This window comes from Nipponia nippon, unplaced genomic scaffold (assembly GCF_047370975.1).
Source record: "Nipponia nippon isolate SJK-2023a ecotype South Korea unplaced genomic scaffold, ASM4737097v1 scaffold_3, whole genome shotgun sequence".
Classification (NCBI taxonomy): domain Eukaryota; kingdom Metazoa; phylum Chordata; class Aves; order Pelecaniformes; family Threskiornithidae; genus Nipponia; species Nipponia nippon.
In genome coordinates, this window is record NW_028262347.1 from 15586815 (window position 1) to 15601146 (window position 14332).

General features: G+C 40.0%; 1 protein-coding gene across 14 annotated transcripts in view; it reads right to left on the reverse strand.

The window, feature by feature from the left end:
- Positions 1-14332, reverse strand: part of ATXN7L1 (ataxin 7 like 1) — a 122433-nt gene that overhangs the window by 38763 nt on the left and 69338 nt on the right. Inside the window, exons 1-2 of one of the 14 annotated variants that reach the window (XM_087763972.1) lie at positions 6052-6239; positions 5624-5713 (exon numbers count right to left, since the gene is read on the reverse strand). The exons of 11 other annotated variants lie outside the window; for them this stretch is intronic. The gene's annotated coding sequence lies outside the window, so the exon portion shown is untranslated. Of the gene's footprint in view, positions 1-5262; positions 5405-5623; positions 5714-6051; positions 6240-14332 lie in introns of those variants that run through there. 2 more of the 14 variants (XM_087763973.1, XM_087763975.1) reach the window with 2 other exon arrangements.

Consider the following 14332-nt stretch of genomic DNA (forward strand, 5'->3'; position numbering starts at 1 on the left):
TTACAAACATTGCATCTAGAGGTCAGGCCCTTGTGTAAGCACCATTCACGCTCACACAAGAGACCTCAAGTGTGGCAAAAAGCAAGGCCTTGCTGACCCCACAACAGGAGAACAGGCTTCAGGACAGACAGACTCCAGCAAAATTGTTTGGGCTTGGTTATTATTAGTATTTTTTAAAACCTAAATGTCCTATCCCTGATATTGTTAAATAAAAAGATTGTTTTAAGCAGGTATTTGGCCATTCTTTACAAATTATAGACTTCTCCAGGGGAGAAGTGCTAGGGCTTGGCCAGCCAGCTGATCGCAGTGTGCTGCCAACGGGCTTGGTGCTGTGAACTTAAGCGCAACTACAAAATATTACAAGAGACAGGAGTTGTTTTTTGTGAGAGGCGCTATAAATCCTTAACAGTCCTGTCGCCCCGTTTGCAGGAACACCCTTTCCCCAGCCCCAGGGCTGCCCAGCCGGAGGCGGCGGGAGGCACGGGCGGGCTGGGGAAAGAGGAATTTTCCAGTCAGCAGCAGCTGACTCCGGCTTGCCGGCACCCCGGCACCGAGAGCCGCCACGGCGGGAATCAGCCAGATACCCCCGCTACTGACACAGTAATCAAACGCAGCAAGCGTAATGTAATTATAGACCGAGAACTTTGGACAAGCTGGAGTTTCCCCTTCAACACGTGGCAATGTTTCCTCGCCTCAAGCCTCCAGCACTTAACTTGAAGAATCCAAGTGGGTGCTGCTCTTTGAGCTTGCACAGCATCGCCCCACCAGCCAAGAGCAGGTTAAGGAACCAACAGTGACCTGCTGCTGCAAGGGAAGGTTTTGTGTTTACATCATCAACCCGGCGCTCGCTAGTTTGATATTTCAAGGATAACTAAGAAAAATTTTCCCAGAGAGAATCAAAACATGACAATTTGTCTGGCATCCTCACAAGTAAAAACTTGCCAGTAGCAGAAGGATTCATCCATGATTAATCTGCAATAGGCGAATACCTCAAGAACAAAGATAAATGCCTAAAAGAAAAATTAAAGAATATTCCAAACTGTTTCTATTATATCTCCAATGACTAAATAAAGGCATTTTCTATTAAAGATCAAGCACTTCCGTATCTTCATATTCACAGCTTTAATTACAAATGCTGAAATTCCCTCCAGATTATCCTGCAACTGAAGAACAAAACAGTCTTAATTTTTTTTTAAATACAAAAAGTAGCTCCCCTCACACCCCAAATGCCAACTGTCATTTGCGGATTTTCACCCCGCCACACACCTCAGCGTGCGGCCTCTGCCTTTAAAAGTCCTTTGCAGGATGCAGTTAATTTACATTCATTTCACCTCACATTTGTGGCAACAACCGTGTAAGCTACGCATCTGCCTGTGAAATGCAGAGTTCCATTCGCAGAGTATGTATTCGTTAAATCATAGGTATTGTTTCAAGATTCACCAACCTTCTCAGCAACTACTTAATCAATTTAAATTAGCTTAATAAAAATTTGCAACTTTCCCATTAATTACTCCAGGACTGATGAAAAGGAACTGCTATGTAACCAACAAAACCAAGCTGTATATAAAGTAAAACTTGGGAAAAAACATGATTTCCATGCACAAATTACATAAATCCAGGATTAATTACTCCAATCTTCACCACAGCTATGGGTTTTCTCAAGACCAACTGCCTTCTAGGAAACCGTGTCTTCGATATCATCCCTATGGCTATATTTGGAAGTGAAACACACTACTCTGTTATTAAAATTAATCTTTTGGAAAGATGGACATTCGAGATACTTACCATCTAAAATTATATTTTCAAGTCATCTAAGTATCACATGCCATAGCAAGTTATTTTTTAACAGTCTCTTTACACTGGATTTTCAGTCAACTTAAACATTTGGTGCTTTTCCCTAGACAACTTTCTCAATTTATTAATTCCCAAAAGCAAACCAGTACATTAACTTTGGATTTTTTACTATAACACAGAAAAAGGTGGAAGAGGCACTGTTGTGATATGACAATATAATAAAGTGAATCCCACTATTTTAAATAAATGTGTACTTAAAAGACAGGGAAGGAAAAGATTACAAGAGTATTTATTTTATCTGAGTGTGTCAGATTTTTGTGATCAGAACCAACTGCTGTATTTGGCATTTCCTTTTACCTCCTCAAACTCCCCTCTTCCCCCAAAACACGACTACAGAAAGTCTTCCATGTTTTAGACAAACTTTGATACATATCTGAGAATTATTAGCATTACCCAGCTTCTCTTGAAATTTCCTAGAAGGAAAATTGAAATTATGACCACCATAAAATCATACAGGAGGAAGAACATAAATAGCCAGTGCCACACAACCGCTGGCATTCTCAGACGCTGCTCGGACAGGTAAAATCTGCGCGTTTACTCATGTAAGCAAACGTCACTGTAGTGTCAGCAGGAGAAGATGGCAGCAACACCTTGCAGGTAGGGCCACAGTGGGGAGCTGGAAAAGTAACTCCCTCCAAGGGGGCAGAAAACCACTGTTTGAGCTGGGCAAGCATGGCTTCAGGAGGCTGGACTTGCTGAAGGCATGAAACCTCATAGGCAAATCTCAATGGTGGGGGCATAAATCATAACTAAATATTAATATATTCCTTCTCAAGAACTATTAGGTTGCCTCTTGCTTCCTCCTTCCTTACTACGTATGTGGTAGTGAATCACCCTCAGACATCAGTAATTAAGTTCAAACAGAAATAACAGGAATATATGACAAAGCAAGAAGGCTGTCAGCTGTCAAAATCAACTGCTTAAACCAGGGTGGTGGTACTCCTCTATCAAACTGAGTTTCCTGGTCACATATGTTTTTTAAAAATTTCTATTGATTTGTCCATTCATTATTTTACATATATACAAGGAATTACTCACAATATAGAAATCTGCTATTATACAGCCTATGTAATAAATTAATATGTGAATAAAAGACGTTTGCACATCAAATAGTTGTTATAAAATTAGATATTCACATACTAACACATTCAGGAGACAACCAGCCATCTGTGTAAAAATTTCTGCGCTCATTTGCAGTTCATGTGTAGACAGATTGGATCTAGCAGGGCAGGTGAACTCGAACACACACAGCTGTGGACATGGCTGTCCCTATTTACATGCAGAAGTGGCATAGTCACTGGACATAAATGAACCTAAAATAGAATGAAATTTTTTGCCCCTAAAAATGAAGGAACCCTGCAAGGCAACTAGAAAACCAGTTATCACTCATAAGATACTAACCTAAATCTACATGCATTTCAGTTTCTGCAGAAGCCTGCAATGCTATGAATGTGTGCTCGAGTTTAAAATATGAAAGAAAACTTTTCCGATTCATTTGAACGCTTCCAAATGAATGTTTACACTCCACATAAATAACAACACATATTCTGTTTTGTTTCTAAATACCAGTTTGTTTCTAAATACCAGTCAAATTCAAGAGCAGAGAGAACACAATCAAAGTTACAATCCTCTCTACCACATTAGTCCTTCTGCAACCTCTCAGCTGTCTCAGTGCAGCCACTGCAGCAAGTGACAAGCAACATGTGACTTCTGCTGTCAAACAGTTAATGTATTAATGACATTAATCTCAGAGGAAAGTTTAGCACTCTCTGACTGAATTAACTGCACTTTCTAAAGAATCAATTTCAGATCAATATCTGTTATTTTTTCTAGTTAGCGGCAGGAGTCTAAAAGCCCAGCGCTACATATCGTCCTAATGCGCACTGCAAACTCCGCATCAGTAGCATTGCGAACGATCTTGAACTATTCCAGGAGATTCTCCACGTCGTATGGAAACATGGATATAGTCCAACTTTCTCAGCCAAATCTGAATTGTTTGTAGATGTGAAGTCCTCATGTTGTTGGAGACTTAACAGTCCCTGAATCTCCAGAGCTTCTCTCCCATGCCCTTGTACTCCATTTCCAATCCTCCTTCCTGCATCCTACACAGTGCAACCCCCTACCTTACCCCAAAACCTCTGCTGCAGCTGCCAAAGTCCTCTAGGTCTGCCTTTGAATCTGTAATTCCACTGGATACTCTCTGACGGGTCACCAGGGAATACTAGCAGCTGTTTTGCAGGAAACGCCACATCTCCTTCTAATCATAAGCAAAAAAGCACAGCAACAGAGAGGCAACATGAGCTCCAGAGCCACAAGCACAGCGTGTGGGAAAAAGAGGCAAAACCACATTCTGAGTAGAAAGTCTCTTCTTGAATTTTTGCCTCGACTCTCACACAAGATCAAGCACTCACTTAGCTCACAGCAAACCTTACAGACAACAACACAACAGTAAATACGTTGCCAGTAAAATACACCAACCATATGTTTCCAGGTGGACTGCAGTAGTTTTGTACCCAAAAAGATCTTTATATGATCCTGAAACTGCAGATATCTCTAATTTGGACTGCAAACAAAAAACATTTCTCACTATATCCCACCTACATCCATTCTTACCCAACGTGCGCTACTCAAAATTGATCAAATCAAGTGAACAGTTTTTGCTCACAGTTAGTGTCTTCTCCATCGGTGAGACACAGAAGATTGTAAAGCAAAAAAGTCATGATACAGCTTGAGCGTAGAGAAAGATATGTCTTTGGTCTCTCAGTATTTTTTTGCAGGTAGTTGAAACAAAACTAAACAAAAAATCCCTCTAACGTTGTCAGAAGAGCGACACTAGAACTTTGTCAGCACCAGTCATTTTGAAACGTTACTCTCGTTTAGCACGATCTGACTTCCTGCGTACAAGAGGCCTAGAGCAAAAATCAATTTTAGGTTGACCCACGAATAACTCAGAGACCCAGTGTTATGGATTACAGCTGGGTATTACACTTGGTAAAAACAAACAAAATATAATTGCTAAACCCCAGAAAGGTAAGAAAGTTATTTGCTGTTAGTAAACATTACAGAATAATAAAACTCCTTTTAAGCTTGTATTCATCACAACCCTTGAGTTCGTAACCCTTTTACTTAAAATAGCATAAAGGAATTTATCTGACTGCCCCTAATAACATGAACACTGTTCGTTATTCCCCATTTACAATATTTAAGCAGATAGTAATGAAATTTAGTATCTCATCCACAATGTGATTCTGTTCCAGTAACGTATCACAGTCTTGTTGATGAAGGTGTTACTTATGGTAACTCCATACACCACCTATGCATAAATTACAGTTTTTCTATTTACAGTATATCCCAAGGCGTTTTGTTGCACAGCCCTTCACTGTGCAAAGTTGAGCAATGTATACTTACAATTTCAGTAAATAGTAAGCGAAACCTGCCACCTTGTACTGAGCCCAGTTCAAAGTTTGCAAATGCACTTGGCATTAATTCTAATAAAAATAAAACAGAAAAAAACCACACATGCCCAAAAAGCAACAGCCAGCAACCAGAAAACTGCACAACTAGACTGCTTGCAGAAATGTGTCATCCTGCAGTAACTGGCAGCTGGTTCATAACAAGAGTTCATAAACACCTTGTAAGCACTTTCATTTTGCAGCCACAGTCTGAAAAAACCTAACAAAACCCAGTACGTGAGGTTAAGCAAAAATAAACTCGGATCTGATGCTAGCAAACTACAGCATAACATTGCAAGACCGAAGGATAACTTTACCAGCTTTTTTGACAAAACACTATTCCAAGTCCAGCCGAAAAAGTTTGGAAATAATATCCGCAAACCGTTCCACCCTTCTTGCGCTGCACACTGGAAAGGAAACAGCACAGTCGGTTTCATTTTGATACTTCTTGTAAACTGACAAAGGAAATAAACTGCCAGCTCAAACCCCCGGACTGATCCGCTGCATAAAACGCAGCTCGACAATCGCAAGCTTCATTCCAGGTCAAATGACATAATTGGGAAATTATCAAGTGCTAAAATAACCACCGTTCTGCTGGTGTTTATTTACAATAAACACAAGCTTCGCTTTCTGACATAAAACCACTAAAACGATTCTCCATTTCACAAAGTCTACAAGTGAGTAGGATCAGCAAAATTATGCAAAACATCCTGCTAGAAGAAGAAATGTAAACTGAGCCACTTACAGAGAGGAGCAGGCTGCCAACTTAATCTGATTCTACGACGACTGTAAACATGTACTTTTGGAACGCGAAACGATTCACATTGCCACAGATGCCGTCAGAGAAACACAGCAACGTGATTAGGTATTCTGCACACGGTAAAAAAATCAGGCAGATGACCTGCCGCAGCAAATACCAGATCAGCGCTCGCACACACCAACTGTTTTGACTACAGGCACTTGTTAAGCACCAAGTTTCAGGTCCTACCAGTTGGACACCAGAACTAATCCTGTGCCAAGAACAACAAGCGCTGCAAACGGCTGCAGGGTTTTTTCTTTTTTTTTTTTTTTTTTTTTTTATAATTGTTGATACAACTCAAGTAACTGCAGAAATGAACCAAAGTGCAAAATTAAAAGCAGCAAAAAACACAAGTGTATATTTAGAGGAAGACACTGCATTTTTTCTTTCTTGATTCAGGAAAGAAGGAGGGCGTTTGTGTTTAACACAGTAGGACAAACCTGCTGTTTTCCTGAAAAATGTTCTATTTATGGGATAACCTGGTGTTTGCTAGGGTAATTATAAGAGACAGGAGGAATAATCTCTAGAATATCACTAAATTACCCTTAAGAGGCCAAATCTCTCAAAAATGGCCAAATTCCATAAAAAGCCACACACTCAGCGTTTCCCAGAACACTTCCATTCCTCTTCGGTAGAAAGCATTAAAAAAAAAAAAAAAAAAAAAAAGGTGAAAAGGAACTCCAGCACGGCAAAAAATGCTTCAAATAGTGCGATTAATTACACTAAATGTAAAATGCAGCTGCTGGGTACTTGTCTGCTTCTTTTACAAGGATGTCGAGATCTAAAGACAAAGCTCCAAGGTACCACTGATGTAGCAGAGAGACAGGAAACCGATGGAAGAGTGAATACCGTGCCCTGGCGACAACGTCAGTCTTCACACCACTGAGTTGGAAGACCTAGATTTAACTCTGGTGTCAAGGCCTGTTTCTTCAGCTATAAAGGGGGATATTAATGATTTAGGGTATTAACTTGATTAAAAAAAGAGTTGGACATTTAAGTAGGAATTCATCACTTCTTGTAAAGACACAGTTCCACACGTGTAATCAGTATTCGCCACCTGACACACTGCTACTGCAGAAAAAATGACAATTTTCTACTGTAAGTCATACACATTTCTCAGCTCAGCAAGGCCAAAAATCCCCGGGCAAAAAAGAAATAACAGAGCAAGTGAATCCCAAGTACACCCTTTTTTGAGTGACGCTCTACCAAAGATAAGCAAGGAGAGCTTATGCACAGAAATTTCCCGTTCTGCTGGAGGAGATGCTCTGGTAGGCCAACACGAAACTAGTGAGACATCCTGACGTGTCTGGGAGCGTTTGAGGTAACTACCATCTCACACCTCATGTCTGGTGCTTATACCACAAGGACAGCCCTCACCATGCTTTTGCACTGGCTCCTCTGCACTGCTATCTTATTACCCGCTGACCAGTGGTAACGGCATTTCCACCATTTTTGTTCTCAGAGCGAGGAAACGTATTATCAGCCTTAAACTTAGGGCAGGTACGTCAAGTGAAATGCTAAAATATTTCTAGTAATCAAGCAGCAGTACTTTCCTTCAAGCAAATGTAAGCACAGCCAACAAATCAGAATTCTGTGGGTGATTTTATATATGAATAGAAACCTTTTATTTGGGTATTTGTTGGATGTAAGAAAAAAGTATCTATACATTTAACACCAAAATATAACAGGAGGAACAGCACTCTAGTTTACTAAATGCACAAATTTAAAAGCAATTCACCTGTTCATTCCTCCAAACACCCGACTTAAATAATTTTACTCCAGATACACTGTTGCAAATAGAGGAAAATTTAGTATTGCCATCCTCTCATGCTTCATATTGTGTAACAGACCCCTTTCTTCAGGCCTCAGGCAGATCTTTCACATTCAAGGTCATCTGACAACACACATTTTTATTTATTTACTTATCCTTACCAGGTAAAATATCTCACTGTATCTCCATCTCCATCTTTAGTGATATTTACGAAACAATGACAACAAAAGTAATTTACATACATTATTGTTTTAGGAACTCATCGGATGTTTCCCCTCATCTATCATAAAACTATCACAGAAAATTGATAATTCTTTAATGCTTTACTTAATCCAAACACATATAATGGCATTTCTTTTTACAGATAAGAAAAGATAAGCCATAGAAGACTGACATGGGACTGCTGAAATGGTTTGGCAAGAAACAATGCTGTACTATGACCCTGAGAAAACAGGCTATCGTTTTTAGGAGACTTATGTTCTTGATCTGTTTTTGTGCATAACATCACGTCAGATTTTATTGAGTATCAAGATAACACATCGCCATCTCATTTTATCATTCCTTAGAAGAAACTTGTACAAACCCAGTCACTTCACTGAAATTAGCCCAGAATAATAGCTTTGCAGAACTTGTATATAATCTATTGTTTAAACCTTCTGGCTTTTTCAGCTGTGTTATTTGGGATCCAAAACCAGCATCTGGTGAAATAATGTATTTCTTAACAAGCTGTTTTCTAAGCAGAGAAATAATGAAAAATGTTTTTCTAAAAATCCGTGGGTTCGATCCCTAAATTTTCTCCGTCTCCGTTACCTTGAGCTTCTCTGCCCCCCAGCACCCTCATCACCCCACATCCACGGTCCTTTGCTCCCCGCTCCCAGAAGAGACAGGATAAGTGCTGTCTGGTCTGTAGGTACCCATGTGACAACTGTCAGTACAAGCGTGCTACTGCCACATGAAATACTGTTCTCTGGGGGCACATTAATTAAGGTGTCTCTTCACAGTTGCTGATTTTCACAAGATTGCTGAGAAGCCAAACTGACAGAGTTAAAAATTCTTAGACAAAATTAGTATAATCACATAAGCCTTATTGCTATTATTATTATTACTACTACTACTACCATTATGATAATAATTATCATATTTTAGGAAACTAAAGTTAAAATTTATATATGAAATTTTTTACTTGGTTTTCTGTGTTTGCCACTCCTCATAGACATTCCAGGCATTAAATTCATCCCCTTGGAATATTCTGACATCTTTTGAAAATCCAGGTAACCAAATAGATCTGCCCAACTAAGGACACTGTTTTGTTTTGAAAATTGAATGAGCTTAGATTTAAGTTTCAATTCGCTTTATCAAACCCTGCTACAAAAACAGCATAACTGTCAGTGCAGAATCTTTCCTCATTCCAGACATTTTAGACAAATCAGCTCACTCATCTTCCAGGCATATTATTTGCCACAGATAATAAAATCTATTATTTACAATGCTGCAGGAATACCCACAAGTGATAACCCCCCTAACATCCTCCAAAGCGAACGTGCAAAATAATTCCTGAAGAGGTCACTTGTTCGTGTTTCCCTCACTACATACAATAGCTCTCACAAACAAGAAACCAAACTCTCAACCTTCTACAGAACAAAACCGAACAGACAACACTGAAATACATACCCAAATTCAAAAGTGGGTTTGTAGGGCATTTTTTATCTGTTCCTCTCCCTTAAAAATCTCTTTAGTTCTATATTTACATGCAACTTAAGATCTAAAAAGACGATTTCTACTTTAACTTGAATCATTTATGACTTCTAACTGTGCAAACGGAAGAAACTCAGACCTAACCGCACATGAATGAAATAGATGCAGATCAGCCTCTGAGAGTCCAAGTGACAGCTATTTTGTATTCTGCCTCTGAATGTGCCTCTTAACCATTCTTCACTGCAATGAACACTACGTATTACAAATTACCTGTTTTGGATAAACTATTTACCTGTTCATAATACTAACAGCTTTCCCATCGTTGCCCTGAATAGGAGAGAGGGTTGTATGTCTACAATTTTAAACATCTGTTCTATCTATATAAAAGATTTCTTTCAGATGGGCCTTTACCCAGTTTTCTCAAGCTACTATGTAATCAATAACAAATAGAGACTTCAAAACTTGTTGAAGCATGGTCAGTATTTCAGATGCTGTGTGAAGAAAGGTATTTTCCAAGGCCACACAGCAATTAGAGCGGGGATCTGAATCTAAGGCATTCCAAGTTTATTCACCCCCTCATGTTGCCTCTGTCATGTATTAATGTGGCAGGAGCTGCACGGGGGAAGAGACAGATGATTTCCATTACAACTGCCTACCAAGGTGCATGAACTCCACAACGTGGCACAGCTGTGACAGCTTTCCCCCCCTACCGCTTCCAATGCCTTGAACAACCTGTCATCCAGTGCAGGTGGTTTCAACTTCCTATGCATCTTCTCTGAAGCACACGCAGACTATATTTTAGAAAAACTTCTAGGAAAAAATAAACATGGAGATGCTCACCAGCTGAAGACACGGGATATTTTTCCTATGAGGTGCTCTAATTACTTTCTATAATTACTTACATAAGCTCATTGGGGAAAAAAATCACTTCTCATTAAACAAGGCATAGCTCAACTCGGAACAATTCCTGCGAGTTTTAACATGGACAGTAAGCAAACAAACCAAGATCATTAGAAGTCCAACTTACAAGCAAATCCACATGAAGGAATCAGTTTTACCTGAAGACATTAAACTATTGGATATGCAACAGGAGGTCTCTGAGAACATGAATACAATAAACATCTTTCCAAGGTATCAAATGTTTGATAAGTATCAGTTGTTTTTGATTTAAACCACCTGAGCCAATTGGAGCATAGGTAAAACATATTAGGATGATTATTTCCTATCAGCTGGTTTTTTATAGTGCTAGAACCTGGCTTCATCCATGCTTGGTGTAACATGTCACTTCAGGTGGGAAGAACGAATAGTACATCTGTTTGTCAAGAGACGAGAGTAGCCTTTGGTCAGCCAAGAAATGATTACAGGGGGAGTAAGCTTGGAAGCTAACAGGAAGAAGAGAAAACAATTTTAAGACAAGGATTTCAAAGTGAGTTATTTATAGAGTCAACACTCAATTATCCACGGTCAGATTATCTGTACCAGAGATGCAGAAACAAATCAGCTCCAGCTGGGCTCATTACCCTAGGTGCAGCTCCGTGCAAATGTTCCTATACTTCTAGGGATGGCATAGGTCCAGAAATTATGCAACAACTTTTTTACAGCATAAGACTGAAGTCTTTTTTTTATCTAAAGCGAGGCACTTTGGTTGTCTCTGTATGGCATTTCCAAAGGCAAGAGCGTTGTGGAAAATGGGCAAAGACTCCAGACGAAGACACCGCCTTGCAGCATTACCCCTGTGCTCTGGGTCCCAAGAAGTTTTATTAACTCCGGCACAGTGTCAAGCCCTAGCTGGCTGCGTGCATTCCTGCCATGCTGCGTCAGGGCTGCGTCCTCCGCCTGGACGCCAGGGAGCTGGAGAGCTCGGTGCAGACAAGCACAAGAGACTTGCGACAATGCAGGAGCCAGGCACCAGCCAGCATGGCAAATGCTAATAAACCCAAATACAGCTGGGATGGCCTCCGTGCAGAGGGACTGAGCTGTGAGATCACTTGAGATTATGATTTACAGTTAAGTCATTTAAACCAGATATTCTAAATAAGGGAAAACTTTAAACACAAGTCCTTTCCTAACACAGCAAGAGACAATACCAATCCAGCCTGAAGCTGTTTTCCCGGCCACAATGCCAAAAGTGTAATTGACAGTGAAATAAAAAGGTAGGGAGGGAAGGAAATGGAAAAAAATCCAACATTATATTTCCTACCTGCCAACTGCTTCCTCTGAATCAGACTATCTGTGTTCATGCTGAAGGACTGAAACCTTTCTCCATCTGTCAGGAGATAGCAAACTCCAGAAGAGACTTTATGCTCTTTAGACTCTTCTGGAAGTTGTCCCACCTCATCAAATTGATGCTGCTATAGTTGAAAGAAGTCCTACTGTTTAGAGATAACAAGAGATACTTCTAAACTGGAGGAGTTTGAGATTCAGTTTATTTTTTTCCAGCAATGGGAGTCACTTGACCAAAGAGGCAGGGAAAGGACAACAAGCAGGATACTGTCATGAAAAATCTCAGCTATAATCAGCTGACTCCAGCTTGATTACAGAGGAGGAACTAAACTCTCTATTTGGCAAATGGATCACAGAGCAAGTCTTTTCCAAAGCTTTTTGCTGAGTCTGCCAATTGGTAGCTACACAGTACAGCAGATTTAACCAGCAATGGCTAACAAGTGAACCAACAGTAACCATGACTGAGATAGCACCCCTGGGATTTGCCTACTGTATCTAAACACTGAGAGAAAAAGGTTTATTTACACTGAAGAGCACAACATGTAGCAGAGAACTGCTCAAGTAGTTTCAAATGATAGCAAGAACCAGAAGGTCACAGTGTAGGACGAGGTAGAGGAAGAGGGTTACCTATCCCACCAGAACATCGTTGTAACTCTTGCGGCAATCTGCAGGTCCTAAATCCACAACCTAATTACCCCTCCTTTCCTTCTCCCTAGTCCCAAATGCCTTGACTTTCCAGGTTGCTTAAGGTCTGAAAAACAAGTAATTCAAGAAAAACCATAGTTCAAAACCAAAATTCACTATGATAGATATTATTTATCAGAGAACTCTGCCAGTTTTATTTGTTAATATTTCTCCTTACATTTCAGACCCCTAAATGCCTACTGCCTAAAAGGTGATAGCAGTGGAAGTTACAGAAGGTTTATCATCTTTCTTTGCTGTTTTACCTTAGGACATGAAGTTTATTCTCAGTATTAGGGACTAACACATTTTGGAAGGTGTAACATTCAGCAAACATAAATGGAAAATGTATCTTCTGCTGTACAGTATTTGCAGGTCTCATGTATGGTCTTTATCTTGGAATACATAGTAATGAGGACAGCAGCACAAGCACTAGAAGGGAAAGCACTCAATTACTGTAACCAGCTAGGAGCAAAAGACTGTTAAACATTCAACAATTCACATCAACAGAAGGTTTAAAAGTTTTCACCTCTTGTTTGCTATAACAAGATTAGGTCAACACTCCCCTTCTCCCCACCTAAGCCCCATCAAACTGGGAAAGACCACAGATGGAAAACCACTGCACTACCTCACTGCCCTGCTGAAAGTCTCAATTGCTGTAAGGTTTGAGGAAAGACACTCAAGGTATTTCCCCTTCCTGGGGGCTACTGCCACAGCAAATTTCGGCCTGTAACTTCCAGGTAAATTGGCTGCGTTTCTGTCAAGCACACACATGCGAACCGCACTTACGTAAACTTTCCGCTCCATTACTGCTCCCCCCCACCCCAAGGTATCAATTCGAGCCAGGAACTTGATTAGCAACAGACTCTGAAACACTTTCAGAGAACTTCAGAGGTGGCACTTACAAAAGGAGAGTGAAATTTTATGGCCTGAAAGCCCCAGAGCAGAGTGTGGCAGCTGGCATTGGGCCTTGCGTGTTACGGCTGCAGTCGTACCGCGGGTCAAACAGAGATGCAATTTCTATTTCTGCTCTTCCTCCCTTTCAAAACATTCCTGGCTCACCTTTGGCTTCAACCTGGTATTAACACACATATCACTACAGTGTAGGAATAGAGACTGGGCACATTGTATAACATTACCTTGAGTCTTTCGGCAACTGCTTCCCAGAATAGGCTGCTCTTGTCCTGCAAGTACAGCATGTATTGCTGCCCCCAGATGTAGCCTCATAGATTCAGTACAGAGAAATAGGCTTGCTGAACCTGCTTTCACAAGCAATCTCAATTCAGCCTGTATCAGGGACCTCTCTCTTTTTAATAATTTTATGCCAATTTACATGTCACAACTCTTACATCCCCCCCTTCCTGGTTAACTGTTAAATTATTAAACACTGGAGTGATATGGACTACTTCTGAATTACTTTTGTTTTCCTCTTCATAATTACCTGTCAAAATCTGTTACAGAGTGAGCTTAAAACAAATTATTCTATGCTGGTTTTGTATTTTAATTAAATATAAAGCAATACTGGTCAGATGCCTCAGGACATTTCTAGCTTTACAGAAATCAGAGCTCATTTAAAAGCCATAGTATTTCACAGATTTAGACAGATACCACCTCCATCAGATGACACTGGTTTTAGGTAAACAAGTAGGTTTTCTTTTTTTCCCTGAAAACTCTAATATAAAGTTTTCTAGTGTTACTTAGATTTCATAATTATAACCATTTAAAAAATAATGTAATGGAGATACAGAACTTTAAGTTTTTCTCCTTCAAAGTTCATTAGTACAAACACAGGGAGGCTGTAATGCATGCAGACAGCAAGTAAGTCAACTGTAATTCATACTACAGCATACCAGAGGT